The sequence below is a fragment of the Leucopleurus acutus genome (assembly GCF_964270905.1).
Source record: "Leucopleurus acutus genome assembly, chromosome: 16".
In the NCBI taxonomy this organism is placed as follows: Eukaryota; Metazoa; Chordata; class Mammalia; order Artiodactyla; family Delphinidae; genus Leucopleurus; species Leucopleurus acutus.
In genome coordinates this window covers 70696337-70720078 of record NC_139158.1, presented here as the reverse complement: position 1 = coordinate 70720078, position 23742 = coordinate 70696337, and the positions used below count along the sequence as shown (strand labels likewise).

Genomic DNA, 23742 nt, shown 5'->3' with positions numbered 1-23742 from the left:
ATTCCTCAAAAGCATGCTTTGTAAAGGCTTCATAGTTTTCCATTCCAGTGACTGATCTATGGTTTGTTTAACCACCACGTTGTTGCATGTTTAAGTTCCTTCCACTGAGTCCTCGGTCACATTGCAGTGACTGTTCTTTTACGTAGATCTCTGTGCTCCTCTCCAACAGAAGTTACCAAATTTGCTTTACCTATTTTTCTGTAGTTCTGTACTCCCTTGTGTACCGAACACAGAGTGGTTATGTTTATTTTTGAGATCTGGAAGAAGAATATCATTCACATGTCAAACATGGAATCCTGGAAATTTGCCCGTGAGTCAATATTGGGAAAACGCTTTGTGAATTCTGAAGCCCTAAACACAAGTCAGGAACCGGTGATGGTCCCCTGAGTGCACTGCGTTATGGCTCTTAGCACAGTGGACGGAGACCTTCTGGGGATGAGCAGGAGTTACGTTCTAAATAGTAATCAATCAGAGCAGTCCAAGCGCTGACCAGGCAAGGTGGACGTCAGCTGTACAAAGCAGGATGGGCTCTCCAGTGCCAACTAGAAGAGAAGCCAGCCTCTTCACAGTCTGTGTGCTGAGCTACTTCGGTTCTCCTTACAGGCCGGGGCCCCATCTTATCTGCACGTAACTCCAGTGCCTGGGATGTAAGAGGTAGCGGTGAATGCTTGTTAAATGACCTGCTCTTATTAGTAATTGAACATTCTCCTGATACGACGCCAGCATCTATCTCCAGCCTCAGCCCCCTCTCCTGCCCTCTCCTCTTACTTTTCCCCTTCTACATAATCGCAGGAGAGAAGCCTTCATGCTTTTGTTTTGGGGGTCCTGCCTCCAACCCTGCTTCTTGATCTGGGGACTCTCTCATTGTGTGGGATCTTGGTGGAGTGTGGGGCTTGCCGCCATGTGAAATTGCCAGATACTTACCACCCCCAGCAGCCTGGGCGTGGCTGGACATGTGACCTGGACCCAGCCAGTTAGACCCTCCTGCCCAGGACTTATCATCTGGGGGTGGGGGTGAGTCAGCAGCCAGAGGCTTGTGTAGCAGGTGTGTCCAGTGGAGGGGTGGCATCTGTACCACAAGAGGTTGTCCTAAAAGAGGTCACTCAACTGCCTGTTTCTTGGTCCCCCGGAACTACCTTAGTTTCTGTTCTTTTTCAAGCTGTCCTCCAGCTCTCTCTTCATGATGAGTTTCCCAGTATTCTTCCAGAACATTCCTATTTTTGAGACAGATCGTCATAGTTTTTTCTTGTTTTCAACCACAAACCCTGAAGGCCACCCCATCATGCCTGTGGCTCGAGGGTACCTCCTGTTCCCCTTCTTTTTATTGATAGAGGATGTCACCTCCTCCAGGGGGCTTTCCCTGACTGCTCTGTGCTTCTGTGGCTGAGTCTATGACACGTTTTCTCTGATTCATCACTGAGGCTGTGAGCCACTTGAGGGCATGGGCCGCCTCTCATTGCTGAATTCCTTGGGCCCTGCATGGGGCTTAGAACAGGGCAGTTGGTCCGTATATGGACTGAATTGCCATTAGGATTATTAGTATTAGGAAAGTCAAGAGAGAAATGATGTCTGGAAATGGGGGAGAACCCGGAGAGGCGGCTTCTTTCTTTGGCATTTTCACGGGACACGGGTCATCTGTGGCTTTCACATCCTGAGTGCCTCCCTTCAGCTTGACGAGGCTGGGGACTGGCTGGTCAGGGCTCTTCTGATCTACAGTTGATTCTTGGGGAAAATAAAGGGACCCTAGGGATTACCTCTTCTTCACTCTGGGGCCTGATCTACTCTCACAGATGTGTAGATTGACTTATAACCCATGTAAGAGGCTCTCCAGTGGAAAAATGTGACTCGTCCAAAATCTGACCTACTGTTTCTTTAATGTTGTGCTTACATTAAAATGATCTGGAAGCATAGGCCCCTAAGTGTCCTTAATCACTCCTGATGGTATTGATTGGCTTAAAGCTATAAGCTCTTATGTTCCCATTTAGTCACTGTGGGATCAATACATTTTTTTTCCCCTTTAGTGATAAAATATTATATATTCATTCTTAAAGAAATGCTGAGTTTGCACATATAAATTAATTCTCTCCACCCCCATCTTTTTTTTTTTTTTTTTTTTTTTTTTTTTTTTTTTTGCGGTACGCGGGCCTCTCACTGTTGTGGCCTCTCCTGTTGTGGAGCACAGGCTCCGGACATGCAGGCTCAGCAGCCATGGCTCACGGGCCCATATGTGGGATCTTCCCGGACCGGCGCACGAACCCGTGTCCCCTGCATCGGCAGGCGGACTCTCAACCACTGCGCCATCAGGGAAGCCCTCCACCCCCATCTTTGTTCTCTCAGAATATCACTATGGACAAATTGATGTGTATTGGGGTGGGGGGAGGGAGAGAGAGAGAGAAAGGGAGAGGGAGCCAGGGAGGGGGAGGGGAAGGAGAAAAGAAAGGAGGGAGGGAGGGAGTCAGAGAGCATATATGTATGCGGTAATAGTAACAATAATGGTAGGAAAGAGATATTTATATAGTACTTACTGTGTGGCAGGTACTCTCCTAAACACTTTAAATATAGTAGCTTATTTAATCCTTGTCATACTCCTCCGATGTAGATATTATGATCTGCATTTTACAAATTAGGGGACTGGAGGCACACAAAACTTGAAGGACTTGCCCAAGTTCATAGTTAGCTTATGATGAAGCCAGGGTTTGCCTGTAGGCAGTGTGGCTTCCAACTTTGTGGTTCCTGCAATCACCTTACTCTGGTGCCTCCTTAGAATGCAGGTCACGAGGAGGATCGCGGTTCCCAGACAGCTGGGTCATCGGTCACTTTTCAGACCACTGTGTTCAGATCTAGCTTTCACCTTCCAGGGCTGCATGGTATCCCATTGGCTGGATGCCCCATGGTTTATGGAACTGACAGCCAAGAAATGGCAATGGGACAACAAAACATAAAAGCCAAAGTCTACCCCAAATGCTCAAGTGAAAGGAAAGATCTCTGCCTCCAAACAGTTCTCAGTAAAGTTCCTCTAAAGCATCTCAGCATCAGCCTGCAGTGACCCCAGTCAGTGCTAGTTTGGGCTGCTTACAGGGATGAGCAGAATTGGTAGGAAAAAAAAGGCAAGAGCATTGAAGACAAGTGTAGTGTTATTCTTGAGGAGATGGCCAAATAATGGTGGGTGCTAAGGATGGCTTGGAGAAGCCACAAGGGGTCTTTGCAGTGATCAGATAAATGGGAAAACACATCTGTTCTATACCCACATAGATGCTTGCCTTGACATTCAGTTTTCTGTGACATCACCCCTGGATTCAAAAAGTATTGAATCCAAATGGTGTAAATGAATTAATGTGATATAGACCCACGCCATTCAACTTAAAATGTGCTTCCTCCCATCCAAGTACTAACCAGGCCTGACCCTGCTTAGCTTCCGAGATCAGATGAGATCGGGCTGAACAGGGTGTGAGGTGGATGGACCTAGAGTCTGTCATACAGAATGAAGTAAGTCAGAAAGGGAAAAACAGATATAGTATGCTAACACGCATATATGGAATCTAAAAAAAAAAAGGTTCTCTTGAACCTAGGGGCAGGACAGGAATAAAGACACAGATGGGGAGGGGCAAGGGAAGCTGGGATGAAGTGAGAGAGTGGCACTGACATATATACACTACCAAATGTAAAATAGATAGCTAGTGGGAAGCAGCCACATAGCACAGGGAGATCAGCTTGGTGCTTTGTGGCCACCTAGAGGGGTGGGATAGGGAGGGTGGGAGGGAGACGCAAGAGGAAGGGGATATGGGGATATATATATATATACATATAGCTGATTCACTTTGTTATACAGCGGAAACGAACACACCATTGTAAAGCAATTATACTCCAATAAAGATGTTAAAAAAAAAAAGTGCTTCCTCTGATGACAAACCCAGATGTCAATGGCACATGTGACGAGTTTGAATAAAAGTTTCTATAATATATGGGAATGGATAAGAAACCACTACTTTTTGGAGCAAAATTTTGTGTTATTTCGGTTGTTTTAGTTTACCAGGTACAGAGGAACACGTACTTTAAAAAAAATTGAAGTATAGTTGATTTACAATATTGTGTTACTTTCTGGCGTAGAGCAAAGTGATTCAGTTATACATGTATATTATTTCAGATTCTATTGCATTATAGGTGATTACAAGATATTGAACATAGTTCCCGGTGCTATACATTAACTCGTTGCTTATGAAACACACGTACTTTTAGTACTTTTAGATAACAGGTGTCATATTAACAAATGTCTCCAGGCTTATGTAAGGAGAGATTTTATTTGAAAGGATTATCGCAAGAGCGGGGTTGGGGGGGAGAGTCTGCGGCAGTAGGGGGAGGCTGCTGTGGCAGTGTGGAGGATACCCCCCAACCATGAGATCTGCAGGGGTCTCGGAGGTCAGGCAGAAAAGGGCGTTTTGTAACGGAGAAGGGAATGAGGCTAGCAAGAACCATGTGTGGAGAAGTGGGATGAGCTGGTGACAAACCGCTGTTTTTTAACGAACCCATGTATTCCACTAAGTGGATGATGTTCTAAGGGCTTTATGTGTTTTTAACTCATTTCATAATTCAGCGGCACTGTGAGCTGGGTACTGTGCTTACCCATGTTTTACACATGAGGAAACTGAGGCCCGCAATCTTGAGGAAATACCCGAAACCTAGTAGTAAAAAGAGGAGCTGAGATTTCCCACCCACCTCCCCCCCTTTTTTTTTTTTTTTTTGCGCTACGCGCGCCTCGCACTGCTGCGGCCTCTCCCGTTGCGGAGCACAGGCTCCGGACGCGCAAGCTCAGCGGCCATGGCTCACGGGCCCAGCCGCTCCGCGGCACGTGGGATCTTCCCGGACCTGCGCACGAACCCGTGTCCCCTGCGTCCGCAGGCGGACTCTCAACCACCGCGCCACCAGGGAAGCCCAGGAGCTGAGATTTGAATCCAGGCACTTGGTTTCAGAGTCTGGGCTCTGAACCACGACCTATTTGTAAGGTAATATATTATCTTATGAAACGTGATTTTAAATACGGAGGTGTAATGAAATCATATCTTAGATCTCATAGTACTAATTTAGATACCATTTGACTAATTCATTTACATGTGGGAAATTGTGTATATGGAAGTTGCCTGAAAACTTTTTTGTGGGGTCTTCTCGCTGGGAGAGTGAGGGGGGGTGCCCTATGTCTAGTCACTGAGGGTTGACTGTCCTACTGGCTGGTTGAGTCGGCTGAGCCCATCAGGGTCCACCTAAACGCAGACATGACAAGCCTGCGTGTGGTTCTGCGTGGTTTGTCACAAGGGAACGTCACGGATGCCTCGGGCATCAGAGACATCTCACTGGACCACAACGCTGACTCCCCTGGTGCATCCTCAGTCTTCTGCTGCTTCTACCTCAGCCACTCCCGGGCCAGCCTGAGAGGAAGGTCATGGTGATGCCAGCCTGGAGCAGTGCGTGATGTTTTCTTGGTTTGTTTATGTGATTGCGCAGCTGCTCCAGGGGCTGGGGCTCCTTTAAGTGAACACCTTGTTTTGGAATATATGGATTGCCTTGTCTTTAATGAGGAAACAGGCTTTATGCTTGGAATATGATAGTATATAATTTGAATTATAGATATATATTATGAGAGATAAGAAAAGGAAATTATAGTTTAATATAAACACAGTGGTTTTTGGGGGTAATTTGGTGAAATAAGATGGCTGTGTGACTCCATGAAATAAGGTCCAGTAATCTGGAAAACCCAATAATACATCATAGTCCTATTTGGGAGTGTCCTAGACCTGCAGTGTCCAGTACAGCGGCCACCAGCCACACGTGGCTGCTGAGCACTTGAAAGGAGCACTTGGTCCTTTATGTGTCAAATACACACCATATTTCGAAAGCTTAGTATGGGGCTTCCCTGGTGGCGCAGTGGTTGAGAGTCCGCCTGCCGATGCAGGGGACACGGGTTCGTGCCCCGGTCCGGGAAGATCCCACATGCCGCGGAGCGGCTGGGCCCGTGAGCCATGGCCGCTGAGCCTGCACGTCCAGAGCCTGTGCTCCGCAACGGGAGAGGCCACAGCAGTGAGAGGCCCGCGTACCGCAAAAAAAAAAAAAAAACAGAAAAAAAAAACTTAGTAGGAAAAAAGTTTTTAAATCTCAATTATAATTTTTATATAATTTTATAATTTTCATATAAAATTTCAACTACATGTTGAAACGGTATATTTTAGATATGCTGGGTTAGATAAAATAAATTATTAAAATTAATTTAATCCATTTCCTTTACTTTTTAATGTGGCTACTCAAAAGTTTAAAATTACATACATGGCTCACATTATATTTCTGTTGTCCAGTGCTGCCCTAGATTATCAGATTTTTATTGGGCCAACTGTACTCCACAGGGATGTCTCTTTTGATAATAATAACAGCTAGCATTTATCAAGCACTTATTACATGCCAGGCATTTTAAATGTCTTTTCTCCATCATCGTTTATGTCAACCCTATGTAGTATAGCTACAGTTTTTGTTTTGCTTTTATTTGACTTTTTTTTTTAAAAATTTTAAATTAAAACATTTTTTATTGGAGTAGAGTTGATTTACAATGTTGTGTTAGTTTCAGGTGTACAGCAAAGTGAATCAGTTATACATATTCATATATCCACTCTTTTTTTTTTTTTAAGACTCTTTTCCCATACAGGCCACTACAGAGTATTGAGTGAAGCTCCCTGTGCTATACAGTAGGCTCTTATTAGTTATCTATTCTATATATAGTAGTGTGTATATGTCAGTCCCAATCTCCCAATTTATTCCTCCCCCCCATCCCCTGGTGACCGTAAGTTTGTATTCTACATCCGTGACTCTACTTCTGTTTTGTAAGTAAGTTCATTTGTACTCTTTTCTTTTAGATTCCACATGTAAGTGGTCTCATATGATATTTGTCTTTCTGTGTCTGACTTACTTCATTCAGTATGACAGTCTCTAGCTCCATCCATGTTGCTGCAAATGGTATTATTTTGTTCCTTTACGGCTGAGTAATATTCCATTGTATATATGTACCACATCTTTTTTTTTTAAAACATCTTTATTGGAGTATAATTGCTTTACAATGGTGTGTTAGTTTCTGCTTTATAACAAAGTGAATCAGTTATGCATATACATGTATCCCCATATCCCCTCCCTCTTGCGTATACCTCCCACCCTCCCTATCCACCCTCCCTATCCTACCCCTCTAGGTGGTCACAAAGCACCAAGCTGATCTCCCTGTGCTATGTGGCTGCTTCCCACTAGCTATCTATTTTACATTTGGTAGTGTATATAAGTCCATGTCACTCTCTCACTTCGTCCCAGTTTACCCTTCCCCCTCCCCATGTCCTCAAATCCATTCTCTACGTCTGCGTCTTTATTCCTGTCTTGCCCCTAGGTTCTTCAGAACCATTTTTATTTTTTTAGATTCCATATATATGTGTTAGCATATGGTTGTTTTTCTCTTTCTCATTTACTTCACTCTGTGTGATAGACTCTAGGTCCATCCACCTCACTACAAATAAATCAATTTTGTTTCTTTTTATGGCTGAGTAATATTCCATTGTATATATGTACCACATCTTCTTTATCCATTCCTCTGTTGATAGACATTTAGGTTGCCTCCATGTCCTGGCTATTGTAAATAGTGCTGCTGTGAACATTGGGGTGCATGTATCTTTTTGGATTATGGTTTTCTCAGGGTATATGCCCAGGAGTGGGATTGCTGGGTCATATGGTAGTTCTATTTTTAGTTTTTTAAGGAACCTCTTTACTGTTCTCCATAGTGGCTGTATCAGTTTACATTCCCACCAACAGTGTAGGAGGGTTCCCTTTTCTCCACATCCTCTCCAGCATTTATTGTTTGTAGATTTTCTGATCATGCCTATTCTAACTGGTGTGAGGTGATACCTCATTGTAGTTTTGATTTGCATTTCTCTAATAATTAGTGATGTCGAGCATCTTTTCATGTGCTTCTTAACCATCTGTATGTCTTCTTTGGAGAAATGTGTATTTAGATCTTCCACCCGTTTTTGGGTTGGGTTATTTGTTTCTTTTTAACATTGAGCTGGTGACCTATTTGTTTATTTCGGAGATTAATCCCTTGTCGGTTGCTTTGTTTGCAAATACATCCTCCCATTCTGAGGGTTGTCTTTTTGTTTTCTGTATGGTTTCCTTTGCTGTGCAAAAGATTTTAAGTTTAATTAGATCCCATTTGTTTATTTTTGCTTTTATTTTCATTACTCTAGAACTTAGATCAAAAAAGTTCTTGCTGTGATTTATGTCAAAGAGTGTTTTGCATATGTTTTCCTCTAGGAGTTTTATAGTGTCCGGCCTTACATTTAGGTCTTTAATCCATTTTGAGTTTATCTTTGTGTATGGTAGGTACAGTTTTGTTTCATATTTTGTAGATGGGGAAGCCGAGAGATTAAGTAACTTGACCTTAGTCACAGAGGTAGTAAATGACAGAGAGGGAATTGAACAGAGCAGCCCACCAGTGGCTCACGCTGATGTCTCCCAGACTGGCCACCTTTTGTCAAACTGACATGGGACTTTTGTCCCTGCCTTGCTGTGCTGACTTGACCCTCTGAACCTCGGTTTCCTGACTGAGGAGTAGGCTGGAGCGTCCCTCAGGCCCCTGCGGTGCTGTTCTCCCTTTGTTTTCTTTGCATTTCCCTACCAGGAAATGGTGGGGCTGGGAATAGGCCTTTTGGTTAGCCTGGCCCTCTGTGCATGGGGAGGGGGGTGTCTCTGAGCCCCTGTTCCAGGTCTGCACTAACCTGAGACTTTGAGGAGGCCAGTGTCTTTGTGCCCCCTGCATCCTTTTCTATGACATAGGTCTAAAAGTAAGGAATCCTGAGTTTTGGTTCTAGCTTTACCATTAACATGCTCTGTGACCTCAGGCTAAACACCATCCCGTCCTGGACCTTATTTACCTTATCTCTAAAATGAGGAGTGATTTCCCCTGACTCTAGCATTCTTTGATGCATTTACAAAACAGAACATCTGTGAAAAATCCTGTGGCCCTAGCCCCCCCCCCCCCCCCCCCCGCCCCATCCCACCCCCAGTCTGCCTATCTGTCAGTCATGGAAGCTGCTTCTGATTCCTGGACAGGGAATTTGTCTTCATGAGTGTGTGGAGATGGGGCCCAGGAAGATGAATCTCCCAGATGACCTGATGGTACTTACTCTGTTCTCAGACAGCCCCACGGAGCTGTAGTGATTGACTCCATGCCCCCTTAATATCATGGGTACATCTTCAGATTTAATTTTCCTACAGTTGCTGATTAGTGAGACATTTTGGTCATTGACAGAAATTTCCCTTTTTTTCCCTAAAAAAGACCTCCTATTCCTCCCACACTCCCTTCTTAATCCATCTAGTCTTCCCCTTGCTCTGCGCTGTCACATTACTCTTCAGCTTTGGAAAGCAACAGTTATTCAAACAAAGTGTTTTTAAAACCTTCCTCAAACTTTCCAATTCTTTTAAAATTGCTTTCTTACCTAAGTGTTCATCATTAAGAAACTCAAGTTGCACTTTCTCAGAATTTAGATCATTACTTGTTATCAGTAAAGCAACTTGTAAAAGTTACCAGACAAGCAAAAGTATCCTATGCCCTTTGTTAAGACTCTTGAGAGTTTCCAAGGTTAAAACAGATTTATAGGTGGAAAGAGGCTTCTAAGCTATAGCTGCTAAAACATATAAGCATGATGAGTCTATTAGTTGGGGTTTAAGTGGGAAAATAGAAACCACCATAGGTATTTCAATCAGGAAGGTGTTTAATATTGGGTATTATAAGACCTCCAGATAGTCTCATAAAACCTTGGGAAACCCTCACATATATGGTCAAATGATCTTCAACAAGAAGGTGCCCAGACCACACAATTGAGAAAGGACAGTATTGTCAACAGTTTGTGCTGGGAAAACTAGATATCGGCATGCCAGAGAATGAAGTTGGTCTCTTATCTTATACCATACCATACTCAAAAATTAACTTGAAGTGGATTAAATACCTAAATGTAAGACTGAAACAATGAAACTCCTAGAAGAAAACACAAGAGGAAAGCTTCATAACATTGGGCTTGGCAATGAGTTTTGGATGTAACACCAAAAGCAGAGATAACAAAAGGAAAAATAGACAAACGGGACTACATCAAACTTAAAAACATCTGTAAATCAAAGGAAACAAGCAGCAGAGTGAAAAGATGACCCATGGATGGGAGAAGGTATTTACAAATCTTATGTGTACTGAAGGGCTAATATCCAGAACAGGTGCAGAACTCTTACAACCCAACAGTAAAAAAGAAACACAAATAACGATTGAAAAATGCGCAAAGGGCTTGAATAGACACTTCTGCAAAGAAGGTATAGATGGCCAACAGACATATGAAAAGATGTCCAGCATCACTAATCATTAGAGAAATGCCAATGAAAACCACAATGAGATATCACCTCACATGCATTAGGATGGCCAAATTAGTAATAAGATTGACAATTATATTTAAAAAAACAAAAAATAACAAGTGTTGGTGAGGATTTGGAGAAATTAGAACCCTTGTGCACTGTGGATGGGACAGTATGAAGTTTCCATTAAAAATTCAAAATATATTACTACATGATTCTGCAATCCCACCTCTGAGTATATATCCAAAAGAACAGAAAGCAGGATCTTGATTTGGTATTTGCACATTTATGCGCACTGCAGCATTATTCCTAGTAGCCAAGAAGTGGAAGCAACTCAGATGTCCATCACCAGATGAATGGATAAGGAAAACATCCTCTCTACATACAGGGGAATATTATTCAGCCTTAAAAGAAGGAAATCTCGCTACATGCTACAGCATAGGTGAACCTTGAGGACATTCTCCTAAGTGAAATAAGCCAGGGAAGGGGAAGTGGGGAGTTTTGTTCCATGGGTACAGAGTTTCAGGTTTGCAAGATGAAAAAGTTCTGGAGGTCTGTTTTACCACGATGTGCATGTAGTTAACATTCCTGAACTGTACACTTAAAAATGATTAAGATGCTGAAATTGAAATGTTTTTACCACAATTAACAGGAAGATGTAGTTTCTAGGCTTCCAGCCCCAGTGATGCATAAACGTGTTACTGACCCTTTTGAGTTGGGCCCCAACAAGGGTCCTTCTCCCTGGTGTCATTGGAGCCAGTAGAACGAGACTGAGTTCATTCGGAAGCAGGGGAAAGTTTTCTTCTTTGATCAAAGAACGGAGAAGTGTTGAGCTCATGCTCTAGCGCACATGTTCTCCCCAGAAGGCCAGCGGTGGCGCTGCTTTACAGGGTTCTTGTCAGTGGGGACGGCGTGGAGTTCTAGAGGCTCAGGTGCAGCTGCGCTGGTCATGGCTTGAGATCCGGGTGCAGCTCATGGCATGCCGCTGCCATCTTGAATTGAGGTGTCGTGTGCAGCATCTCTGCACACGGCCCACTGCCGCCATCTTGAACTGAAGTGTCGTGCACGGCGCTTCTGCACGCAGGCCGCCGTCACCCGCTTGAACTGCAGTGTTGTGCGTGCGCAGTGCTTCTGCACGCACCGCCCACCGAGCTGGTGTTCCGGGTGCAGCCTTTTCGCCCTGGGGACTCTGGTCTGAAGTGCCTGGTGCGAGGCCTCTGCAGGCACCCGCCTGTGCGTAAGTGAAACTAGACTGAGCGCAAAGGAAAAGAAACCCAAAAAGGTTAGACTTTATTCTATTACCCAGATTCTATTTTTAGTTCCGGGGAATTGCTAATGGGCTTTGCTGGTGACAGAAGAGCTTAGAAGGGTGGGAATGATGCAAAACACCAAGACACAGTTTCCAGTACAGTGAGTCCTAAGTGAGGAAGGACCTTTGCGTTCTTTTTACGTGGCGGAGGTGAATGGAACGTAAACTTAGAAATCAGGCTGACCCGAGTTGGAGTGCTAATTCCACCAGTGACCAGCAGTCTGATCAGGGGCTGGCTTGGTAACCTCTGGACTGGGGTTAGGATTCCCTAGGACTGAGAGGACTGGAAGGAAGACTGCAGACTGTCCAGGCTTGGGGCCCCAGGGCTGCCCCTTCTTTCCAGGTGCTATGGTTTCCCTTCCTGCAGCCTCCAGCTTTACCTGCTTTATTTTTCTGTCCTTTGCATCATTCCCATATTCTTTCCTTTGCCTGGGGGACCACGCAGGTCTCAGAATTCCCTTTGCACCTCCAGAAGCGGCCCCAGGCAATGCACCAGAGGGCTTAAAGCACAGGAGCTGTATGTCATTTTGCATTTAACACCCCTCTTCCTCAAGTGTAAGCTCCATCAGGGCAGGACTCAACTGTCCTGTTCATAGCTTTGTGTCCTCAGGCCCTAGAACTGGCTCAGTGTGTCCTCAATTAATATTGAGTCAGTGAGTTTGCAGACGATTGAAATGTTAAGCTACTTGGAAACAGGATTAAAGGAAACAGAAAATTAGGGATGGCTGAAACACAGGCTTTTGGTTCAGAGCACTGTGCCGTGTGGTTTCAGGAGGCCTGGGTTCTGGGCCTGCTGTGTTGCTGACCAGCTCTGTGGCCTGGAGCAAGTTGCTTACCCTCTCTGGGCCCCAGTAGCCCTATGCATACAGTGAAGGGCCCTGATTAAGTGTCACCCCCCCACCCCCGTGGTTCTAACTCAGCACAAGGGTTCTATGAGGCAGTTCTGCTGCTGCACAATTTGTTCTTCTACTGCAACCAGGGACCTCAAGAAACAAGAACAAGGAAAATCTAAAGCGTACGTGGGAGTGAGGTGGGACTGGGTTAAGGGAGGCTGGCGGGGGCAAATGGAGCATGGCGAGCCCATGGGCTAGTGTAGTTCCAACCTTTGAAAAATTAACCTCTTTTTTTTTTGCTGGGTATTGGCAGCAATTAGAAGAGAAAGTACATTCAACACTCATGACGAATGAAACAATTATCTAATTTTGACCATTTCAAGCAAAACGTTGTCTTTACAAGCCTGATTTTTAAGACTTCATACTAAATGTTTAGGCTTTGCAATATGGAAAATAACAGAAAGGCTATTTGCTTGAATTGAAAGACTGCTTTCCTGTGTTGGAAATGAAACTTCAATAACCTCTTTCCTTGATTCTCTGAGTAGTTGATGTTTGGAAAGGCTACTAGAAACGTACACAAAGTTCATAGGCAGTATGGCCAGAGGGACATTCGGGGAGGACCTTAAGCAAAGCTGTTTAGTTTCTTTATGGCTCTGGGTTTTCTTTAACCTATAAAATGAAGGTAATGTGATTGGAGGATATGGAGATGAAACGAGGTAATGTGACAACACGGAACAAATGCTTGTGCATGGGCACGTGGTAAGTCCTCTCTGTGGCCCCCCCGTGCCTCCTTCCTGCCCTGTCTCAGCTGGGGCTTCCCATGGGGGTATGTTAACCTGTCTCTACTGAAGGAACAGCTGAGACCTTATCAGGCCTGAGCTCTGTGTGTGCGTGTGTGCTGTGACACTGGTCTTTGAAATCCTTAGGCCCTTTATACTAAGGGTGGCTGTCAGAGGTCCCTTGTCCAGTGTGCTTTCCTGGTCCTTGAATGGCTAGGCCTGGCCATTTTACCCTGGCCTGAGATGGGAGAGCCCACACGAAGGGTCTCATCTGCCAGTGTCAAGAGAGCCAGACCCCTTGGGAAGGTGGCCTGACCCTGTAGGAAAGGGGCAGGCACAGGGCTGGGGGGAGGCGTCCCCTGCAGACTAGATAGAGCACCTTGGGCAGGTGGCTGGACCCACTTCCTGAATCCGCTTCAGCTCCCGATTCTTCTGACTCTGCAGTTCCTCCCTAGCCCCTCTTCCCTGCCTCACAGGGAGCTGGGGAGGTGGACTGAACCCCAGGAGATGCCACGCCATGCCAAAGCAATCACCTGTGACCGTGATCTAGGTTTTACATCGTTCCCCTATGCCACTCAGACACCTTAGGGCATAACCAGCTCTTCTCACTTCTCTTTCCTCGTTTGTTATAATTAACAAACGAGGGAAGAGAAGTGAGAAGAGCTGAGCCTGGAAGACGAGATGAGGGTCTTGCCATCACTGACCCATCTACTACTTTCATCTTATTTAGGAAATGAATTTAACAAATCTGTAAGCTTTTAGGGCTGGGTTCTGTTGATCAGTTATAAAATTACTCATTCATTCATGAGCATTTGTGACCTGAAATCTGAACATCACTGTGGACTCAGCTTCTGTTTTCAAGGGGAAGAAAACATCCACAGAGAGTGATCCCCAGACACAAGGCTAGACTGTGCTTTCCCACTGTCACGTCTAGATAATCACAAACTGTGGCATACTGCGGTGGACCCTTCAGCAAGGGTGTGAACCCTGAAAGTCAGCATTCTGCAAGGTAGACTCAAGGAAGTAGCTCTCTTTGGTGGTCACAGCTGCTGTGGGCACATCAGGTTTGCACAACTTTAAGATCATGCCTACTTCATTTCTACCAACATAACCAGGGTTTCAGGCTTTGCCAGGGCTCAGGCACTGTTACGTGGCACCATGGGTGTCCTATCCCATGCATCCAGGTTTGAGCCTCACTTCTTCTCTTCACCAACCTGTCACCATGTATGACTGAGAACCTCTCTGAATCTCAGTCTCTCCTTCTCTGAAATGGGAATGGGAGTACATGTCTGCCTCACCCTGTTACTGTACAAAGCAGTCCAGATAGTCGAAGTGAACATGCTTTGCGAGCTCAGCGTCTCTGTATGGGTTGGTTGTTGCCACTATTATTGTGACCTTGATGCAGCTGGGCCCGAGCTTCCTGTTGCAAAGAAATGGAGCTTTCTCAGATCAAAAGGCCACCCCCTGCTTACCCAACCCAGCCCATCTGAGGGCGGATTAGAACTGTTGCGGCTGTAAACCCCCCAGCCGATACGGGCTGTAATACAGTAAATTATCACTTGTTTTGCAGCCTTGACAAGAAAAATAAATGCAATTACACTCATGAATGTTGAAAAATGAAGCAAAGCAATGTGGATCGGCGCATTTGAGGTGCTTTTCCAAATGAAAAGCTGTGTACAATGAATGCTAATGGGCTCCCTCCCTCCCACTCTTGGCATGTGGTGCAGTGTGATCTTTCTGAATTAAGGGAGCAGCTGTGCCAAGTGCCCTAGCCACAGGAGAGGTGGCCCCGGGTGGCCTCCCCAGTAGGAGACCCAGTAGGCAGACTCCAGTGTCCAGACCCAAAATAGACCCGGTTTCCTAAAGCAGGTACCTGCGTGGTCTCAGTGGTGCTTCTGTACTTAGAGAACCTGGCATCTCTCTGCAGTTCTTCTGTCGTTCTGGGCAGCAAACATTCACCGAGCATGTACTGTGTGCCAGGCTTGATGCTGGTAGCAGTAGAGATGAATCTCACATGTCCTGCCCCTCCCCACCAACCTCCACTGTCATCAGGCCTGACGGGCATGAGCTAGCTCTGTGCCGGCCAACGTGGTAGCCACACGGGGCTATTGAGTCCCTGAAATGTGGCCAGTCCAAACTGAGATGTGCTCTAGACGTAAAATGCAGACCACATCTCAGAATTGTAGGGTGTATATGTGTGTGTGTGTGTGTGTGTGTGTGTGTGTATGCATACACATATAGTCTTATTAATATTTTGTTCATATGTTGAGAAGATACTATCTTAGGTGTTTTGGGTTACGTAAAATACATTGAAAATAAAACTCATCTATTTATTTTTAACTATTTTGCTACGGCTACTAGAAAACTTAAAACTACAAAAATGTGGCTTGCCCTCTACTTCTATAGGACATCAGTGATCTGGCCCCTGCCTACCTGTTTCTTCATATCCTCCACCACACTGCTTTTGCTGGTGGCCATCCTGACAGTTCATGAGCCATAGCAGGCTCGTTCATGTCTCAGGACCTTTGCACTTGCTGTTCTTGCTTTCTCACTGGTAGGTTCTTCCCCAGTGCTTTCTCAAATGTCACCTTTTGTGACAAATGTTCTCTGACTATCCTTTCTAAATACACCCCCGGCCCCTGTTACTCTTCATCAAAACATTCTTTCCTAGTCACTATTGTAATATTAAGTATTTTATTATTGAATAATTGTATATGTATTTTTTTCCCAAGGAGAACTCCACGGGGTGGGGCAGGGAGCTCAGCTGTCTTTTCTTCCCCCTGTTCTAATCTCAGCGCCTACCACAGCAATTAACACCTAGTAGGTACTCAAGTTTTTAAATGAATGAATGAATGATTAAATGTCACATTAATGTCACAAGAAAAATATTTTGATCATTTTGAGATGTTGCAAAGACATCTGAGAATACTTCATAGTGGGTCCTAAATTATCAGTCCATTAAGGAAGGTCTGGGTGAGAAGCACATGGCATACGAAGGGTTTGATGAAGAGCTTGATGAAATAGAGGTGAGATCAGGATTAAGGAAATTAACAAGGCATGGTGAAGCACCCAGGGGCTGGCAGCAGTAGGGAGCTGTTCCTACCCCTAGGTCTGAAGGGCAATGGTAGGGAATGGTGTTACAAGACTGCCTGACAGGCTAAAGAAGAACACAGCCACCACCAAAATTCATTCCTCCCACCCTCTGGTCTTCTGCCAGTACTTGCTGTTGGTCAACTCAGCCAGAAGCAGAGGATGAGGGAAGCTGGAAGAGGCAGATCACAGAAGTCAGGCTCCCAGAGAACAGAGTAGGGTGGGGACAGGTCTGGATTGGGGGTGGAGTGCACAGAGAATGACTGCCATCCTGCAAAGGCATGGAAAGCTGTTTTCTTAATGTGCTAGAGCATGTTTATTCAAAACCAACAACCCGTATCCTAAAAATGTAAGGATGCATGTGAACACTATAACATTCATTCAGGGATCTCTAGTAGCAGAATTGGAAATATAATTATGGGGAAAAAAGAGATCAGGTTTCCATATATATGTGTTAGCACACGGCATTTGTTTTTCTTTTTCTGACTTCTCTCTGTATGACAGACTCTAGGTCCATGCACCTCACTACAAATAACTCAATTTTGTTTCCTTTTATGGCTGAGTAATATTCCATTGTATATATGTATACAAATAGCTGATTCACCTTGTTATACAGCAGAAACTAACACAATGTTGTAAAACAATTATACTCCAATAAAGATGTTAAAAAAAAGAAATTAAGTTATTATCTGCAGAGGATATTATTAACTACCAAAAACCCAAGAGAAATAAGTGGAAAACGGTTAGAACCCGTTAAAAGTCCAGTAAGGTGACTAGGTAGGAAAGAAATGTACAAAATCAACAGTTTCCTAAATATTAACAATAACTGGTTTGAAACATATAAAAGGATTAACTCTGCCAAAAAGACCAAAATACAAAAGGCAGAGGAAATATGAAGGATCTTTAGAAGGAAGCTATAAAGCAAAACTGAGAAAATAGATAGATAGATAGATAGATAGATAGATAGATAGATATCATTCCTAGATGGGAAGCTCGCGGTCTCTAGAGCACAGGACCTACAATATGTCAGGCATTGTGGGTACCACTGTGGGCAAGATACTCCAGCTCCTGCCTTCATGAAGCCTACAGTCTGATAAGATGGAGAGATGATAAACATAAAGGGAAAAAGTACAGAGAAGGGACAGGTTTCTGGTTCCTGGGGTTCTGGAGGAAGAGGGGGCAGCCCAGGTGAACAGGAAAAGCTTCCTGAAGCAGATGGCATCTGAGCCGGTCTCCAGTGAGTTTAACCTTTGCTTGTGGGATACAGGTGTCCACAGATTGAGAGCCCGGTAACCACATTTGTGAATAAGTATGATGTTGGGTGGCTCAGGAGCTAGCCTACAATGTGCAGGCTGTGGGATGAAAGATGGCTGAGGTTTCCAGAGGCAGCCCAGCTGAGAGGAGACACGGACGGGGAGAGATTATCCTAATAGGATTTCACAGAGACCACTTAGCATTCGCTGAGCTCGAGGGAAAATAGTTATGAGCTGAGGGTGGAGAAATAGCCAAGAATCTGGCAACTCTGCGAAAGCTTGGAGAGAAAAGCTGACAGCCAACAGACAGAACAAGAGGTTGCTTGCAAAAAGGTTAAAAGACAAGAGAAAGAAAAATACACCGAGAGATATGGATGGAAGTTGAAGTGCATTATTATAACTTGGGAACATTCATTAAGATAATTCCAGCTCCAAGAAGGAGCAGAGATATATCATCCCGTCAGGGAATTCTTGGAATGAGGTGTGGGCAGTGGAAAGTCAGAATTGTTTAAAAGAAAGCAGGTGTGAATGTAAAACACCATAGGCAGAAATGGGATCCCTGCTCTTTGGAGATGTTAATTGAGACCCAGAGAAAGGACATGAATTATCCAGTGACTCCGTATAGAAGGTGGGAGAGCTGGGAAACTGGAACTCTGTTCATAGCTAATGGGAATGCAAAGTGGCGCAGCTTCTGTAGCAGAGAGTTTGGCAGTTCCTCAAGAAGTTAAATGTAGAGTTACTCATATGACCCAGGGATTCCAAGTCTAGGCACATACCCCAAAGAACTGAAAACAGGTACTCAGACTTGATCCACTGTGGGTGTTCTGTCTACTAGTTCAGTGCTCATTCCATGACACCCCAGCTGCTCCTTCAGTCTTCCATTCTCTCTCCCTCTCTTCTCCCCTCCTTCTCTCCCTCTCTTCTATCCTGTTTATATGGGGATAGTTGGGTTCTAAGTTGCTCTAACACTTACTAAATACATGACCTTTGTTTCACTGTCCTGTCATTGCCTGGGACCAGATGAGTGTCCTTCCAGCCCTGGTAGTGTGTACATTTTTCATACACTTTGCCAGCACATGTTCAGCAACTGCAGATCTGGTGCCGAAGGGGGCAGTCCCCTCCCAAACATGCAGACCTGGGAGGCTGTGCAGAGCTGATGCAGTCCCGGTCTTGACACAACTGTCATGTCCTCTCACCTTTTAATTGCTTGTCTCAGAGAGTTCATAGTCTCTTTAATTTTCCTGGAATTTTGAAGCAGTTGTCTATGTTTCCTGGAGTACCTCTTCTTCTAGAGTCAGCCTTTTTTTTTTTTTTTTTTTTTTTTAAACTATCTTTGTATGTCTAACCCACCTTTGGGGGGGACAGAATGTTTGTTGAGGTCTTACACTGGTTTTTTAAAAATTAATTTATTTTTTATTTATTTATTTTTGGCTGTGTTGGGTATTCGTTGCTGTGCACGGGCTTTCTCTAGTTGTGGAGAGCGGGCCCTACCCTTCGTTGCGGTGCGCAGGCTTCTCACTGTAGTGGCTTCTCTTGTTGCGGAGCACGGGCTCTAGGCGCGCGGGCTTCGGTAGTTGTGGTGCGAGGGCTTCAGTAGCTGTAGCTCGCGGTCTCTAGAGCACAGTTTCAGTAGTTGTGGTGCACGGGGCTTAGTTGCTCCGTGGCATGTGGGATCCTCCAGGACTAGGGCTCGAACCCATGTCCCCTACATTGGCAGGCGGACTCTTAACTACTGTGCCACCAGGGAAGTCCCTTTTGCTGTGATTTTTTCCCCCCCTCTACTTGACTATATATTGAAATGGGGCCAGTTACATGACGGTGTTATTTGATCCACACTGGGAATGCTGCATTTTTTTTTTTTCCTACTTCCCCTGTTTATTTGGGCACAGTTTGACTCCACCCCTTATGGGAAAGGAAAGTAATGGGGACTTGGAAAAGCCATTGGGAGCCTTATCTCTAGTCTTTGTCCCTTAGTTTATACAAAGTCTTACATGAGGTCCAACTCTGCTGAGTCAGCAATAGGTTCTGTTCCTGGAGGTGGAGGGGTGTCCCTAGAAGCTTCTATTTGATTTTGAGTCAACTGCTTTCATGAGAGGTCTTTCTATTTCATGAACTTTTGTGTTTTTTTTTCTAGGTCTTTTTTTTTTTTATTTGGCCCATTTGAGCCCTTGTATGAGGTAACTGCTTTCTGCCTGACATGTAGTTCTCAGGTGGGATTTGAGGAAGGATGTAAATCCATAGTGGGGAAACTAAACTCCAGTAGGGATGGTTTATATCTGTCCCATGGTTTGGCAATACTTTCCAATGCCTTCCCTTCAGATTGGGAGCGGTCATTGAGGTTTTGTGTATATCCAACACTTTTCCCCTCCAACAACACTGTTCCGTTAGGAAGGGGAAGATGGGCATGAATCCTTCTCCTTTCATTTTGGACACAGATGACACTTAAAATCTATGGCACGAAGTTAGAACTCCTTCTGTGTGTCAGCATTCGTAGTATATTCTTTGTTCTTTTCACTTCTTTCTGGTTCATTTCATTCAACTTTGGACACAGAAGTTCTGTGAAATGGTATTCAAGACACCATATTTACTGGAAGACCTGGCATTCTTTCTACTCTGCCATGCCGTGTGATTATGAATACACACTTGCACACCCAGTATGACATACTCTTATTGGAAAGGGTTTTCAATGACCGTATTCCCTGAAATGGCCTATTTATGTGTCAAGTACATTATCAGATATGTATTTCCATAAGAGTAGAAGAGCACCAAACAAAAGACCCAGTTCCATGTTGCCAGAAGAGACAGCAGGGCTTCTGCTAGCCCTCTACCCCAAGTGTTTTTATCAGGTTGCCACATGTGGTCTCAGTGGTGAGTGCCTTTTTAGCTGGGCAGTGGGATTCGTTTTTTCAGAAGATAATTTCCTTGTTTTCATTTCAAGATCGTAATTCTTTTAATGGTGCTCTTGCTGTTGTTGGTACTGGTATGAATGGTCTAATTTACTTTAATTTGCTTCCTTGTAAGGAAGGTGATCCCTTGCACAGCTGCTGCTGTGGGCGGAGAGGGAGCAGGCAGGTCTGGAGGTGAGCTCTGAACTTTATCAGACCTCTCCAAGGTTTCTGCTAATGAGCAATGCTTAGAGATTTCAGAAACTTTCCCCCAGTGATTGTTTTAACTACCAGGTTGCTTCCTAAGCAGCAAGGTATCCTCATGAGTCTCTATCTGTGGGGCCGTGAGGAAGGGGAGAGGTGAAGCAAAGGTGGGATCATCCCTTCTGGCGGGTCTGTTCCATTGATTCAAGGTGCCATGTGATGGGTGCAAGGCACATGCCAGATGGTAGTGTTAAGAGTTTTCTCTGTCCCTTCCATCACTTTGTGCCTAGGCAAGCTTCATGGTATGAATTCTGAGGGGTAGCAGGTGCAGAAAGGTTAGGTAGTCCTTGATCCAACCCTGGTTGTACCTGCCTCGTTTGTTTTCTTTGTCCAGTTGTTCAGGGTTGCTGAGCCTTGGCTTTCTTCAACCATGTGTGAATAGACTAAGTGCCTCCAGGATCAGTCTGTCTCATTCCTGTCTGTATTCTCACTACCTAGCAAGGTACCTGAGAGAGTAGCCTTGCTAAGTATTTGCCAGATGGATGAATGAATGTGTGAATGAAGGAAAGGAAACAGATAGATATACTTACAGAAGGGAAGATGGAATGTCATCATTGCATCTCCAGACAAACACTGTTTAGGTATAAGGGATTCCAAATTATGCTGTGTCAAAGGAATTGTGAGCGGTGATGGGACAGCACGCCTCCCCAGTTCTGCTCCCTGTGGTTTGATTTGACTGCAAAGGATTTGTTTTCACTTATCTAGACATGTACATGATTGAGAATAGGAGGTATAGAATCATCCTATTGTTCTGCCTAGTCCTGTCTAGATTTACTGTCACAGGTCCAGTCTTCTGGGCTATATGACTCACCTTAGTTGTATTTTAGGAGCCCATTCCTCAAGATGGTGGGGGCTGAAATCAGCCTGCTGGCCCATTCCTGGCAGGCACCCATTCTTGGGTTAACTTGAACTGCAGTCTCCCTTAGTGCAAAACTCTTTTCTTCCAGGTCTTTTTATGAGGCTTATGCCTCACTTTCCTTGGCTAAGACTTTGGTTCCTGGATCTGACCAAAAAAACTCAGGGCTGAGACACATGAGGCAGGAGGCATTGTTCATGTTGAATTCATCTTGCTATTTCAGACCAAAGGATGCTTGAGATTTAAATTCCTTTGTGGTTATCCTGAAGCGCACAAATCTGTGGCTGGTTCCTCCATCATCCAGGATCTAGTTCTCAGCATCCCTGTCTCCTGATCCTTGACTTGAACCTCTGCTGTCCAGCTCTACCACCAGCTTTGACTCCTAAAGTATCCTGGCAGGGTGGGTGGAATCTGCATTTGTCATATTCTCCTGGTCAGTTAGTTTGGACTTGTGTCCACTCCCTGGGAGATTCAGTCTTTCCAATGGGCTTCCCCAGTGCCACCAAATTCCCAGTCGTCTTCTCCATCTAACCATGTTGAGCTAGTATGAATCCCATCTACACCTCATGAACCAGAAGACTATAGATGCTAGAACACATGTTGACAGGTCAGATGAGGGGTTATGTGAAGTAGAGGAGACATGTAGGCAGGCCATGGTAGGGATGGAATCCATGGGTGAAGGACAGACCTCCAGAATAAGCCAATGGAGAAGAATCCTCAAACCAATGAAAACATGCTGTGGCTCTGAAAATCAAAGGACATGGCCCTCTGAACAGGCGTGGTTAGGGTTCTAAACAACATATGCAAGAGCATCAAAGAAGAACCCATGGGCATTAGCAAGAGATTTTGAGGACCAAATGCAAAATACATTTTTTAAAAAACGAAGATTTTTAGATGAGCATTTTTTGAGTTGTACTATATAGTACACAGAAAATCCTAATCATAATAGGACAGAATATTTTTAAAAGCCTAGGACTTGCAATGAAGATAATTAAAAAATGCAGGACCTACATGAAGACTTTAAAACATGGAGGCACATCAAAGAAGACTTGAATACTTGGAAAAATACCTTGTTTCTGAATGGAGATGTTTAGTCATGTAAATATGTCAGTTCTCCTTCAAACTGATTACACATTTATGTTATTGCAATCAAAATCCTTAAGGAATTGCTGTTTAGAACTTGACAAAAAATATTCTCATTTTCATATAGAAGCTTAAACACATTAGACTAGCTAAACATAATAATGTTTTAAAAACAAAAGGGGGATTTACACAGTAAAAAGTTATAAAGGGTTATAAAAATAATTTAACACCACAACAATTTAGTTTAGTGGCTGGTGAAATGAAATACAATTGGAACAGAGCAGAAAATAAAATAATAAAAAGATTTGAATGTATGTAAATATTTATTATGTGATAATGGTGGATTTCAGACCAGCAGGAGAAAGAGTCGATTATTTAATTAATGCTGCTAGGGACATTTGGCTATTTAGGGGGAAAGTTAGATCATTAGCTCAAACCCCCATATGAAAATAGATTGCTTATGTGTTAAATGTAGAAAACATAATACATTTGAAAGTTACGTGATATTAGAGTGAGAATGATGTTTCAAAGGACAAAAATCAAAGCTAGAAATTGCAATGACTGATTGATAGTTCATGTGAAAATGAATGTTAAAAATATCAGAAACAAAAATAAAATACCCCATTTTTCTGTTCCCCTTTTTGGCAGTCCTCCTTCAGAGAACTCTTATTCTTACCACCTCCAATGTGTCTCTGCTTGGTCTCTGCCTAAGTCACTCGAGGTCACAGAAGTTCACTCCATTTCTGCTGCCACCACTCCACCAGAACCATTCTCATCGAGGTGGTCTCCAGTGATCTTCATATTGCTAAGTACTGTGTCTCTCATGGTACTTGACCTGTGAGCGGTGTTTAGTCTGTTGCCGAAATCCGGCCTCTGTACACCGGTGCTGGATTAAATCTCGGAGACAGAGTTTTGGGTGAAGTAGAAAGAAATAGCTCTATTGCTTTGCCAGGCAAAGGAGGCCACGGCAGGCTAATGCC

At 44.2% G+C, this 23742-nt stretch overlaps 1 protein-coding gene across 1 annotated transcript in view; it reads left to right on the top strand.

Moving 5' to 3' along the window:
* Positions 1–23742, top strand: part of PTPRT (protein tyrosine phosphatase receptor type T) — a gene marked incomplete at both ends in the record, with an annotated part of 1082998 nt that overhangs the window by 313481 nt on the left and 745775 nt on the right.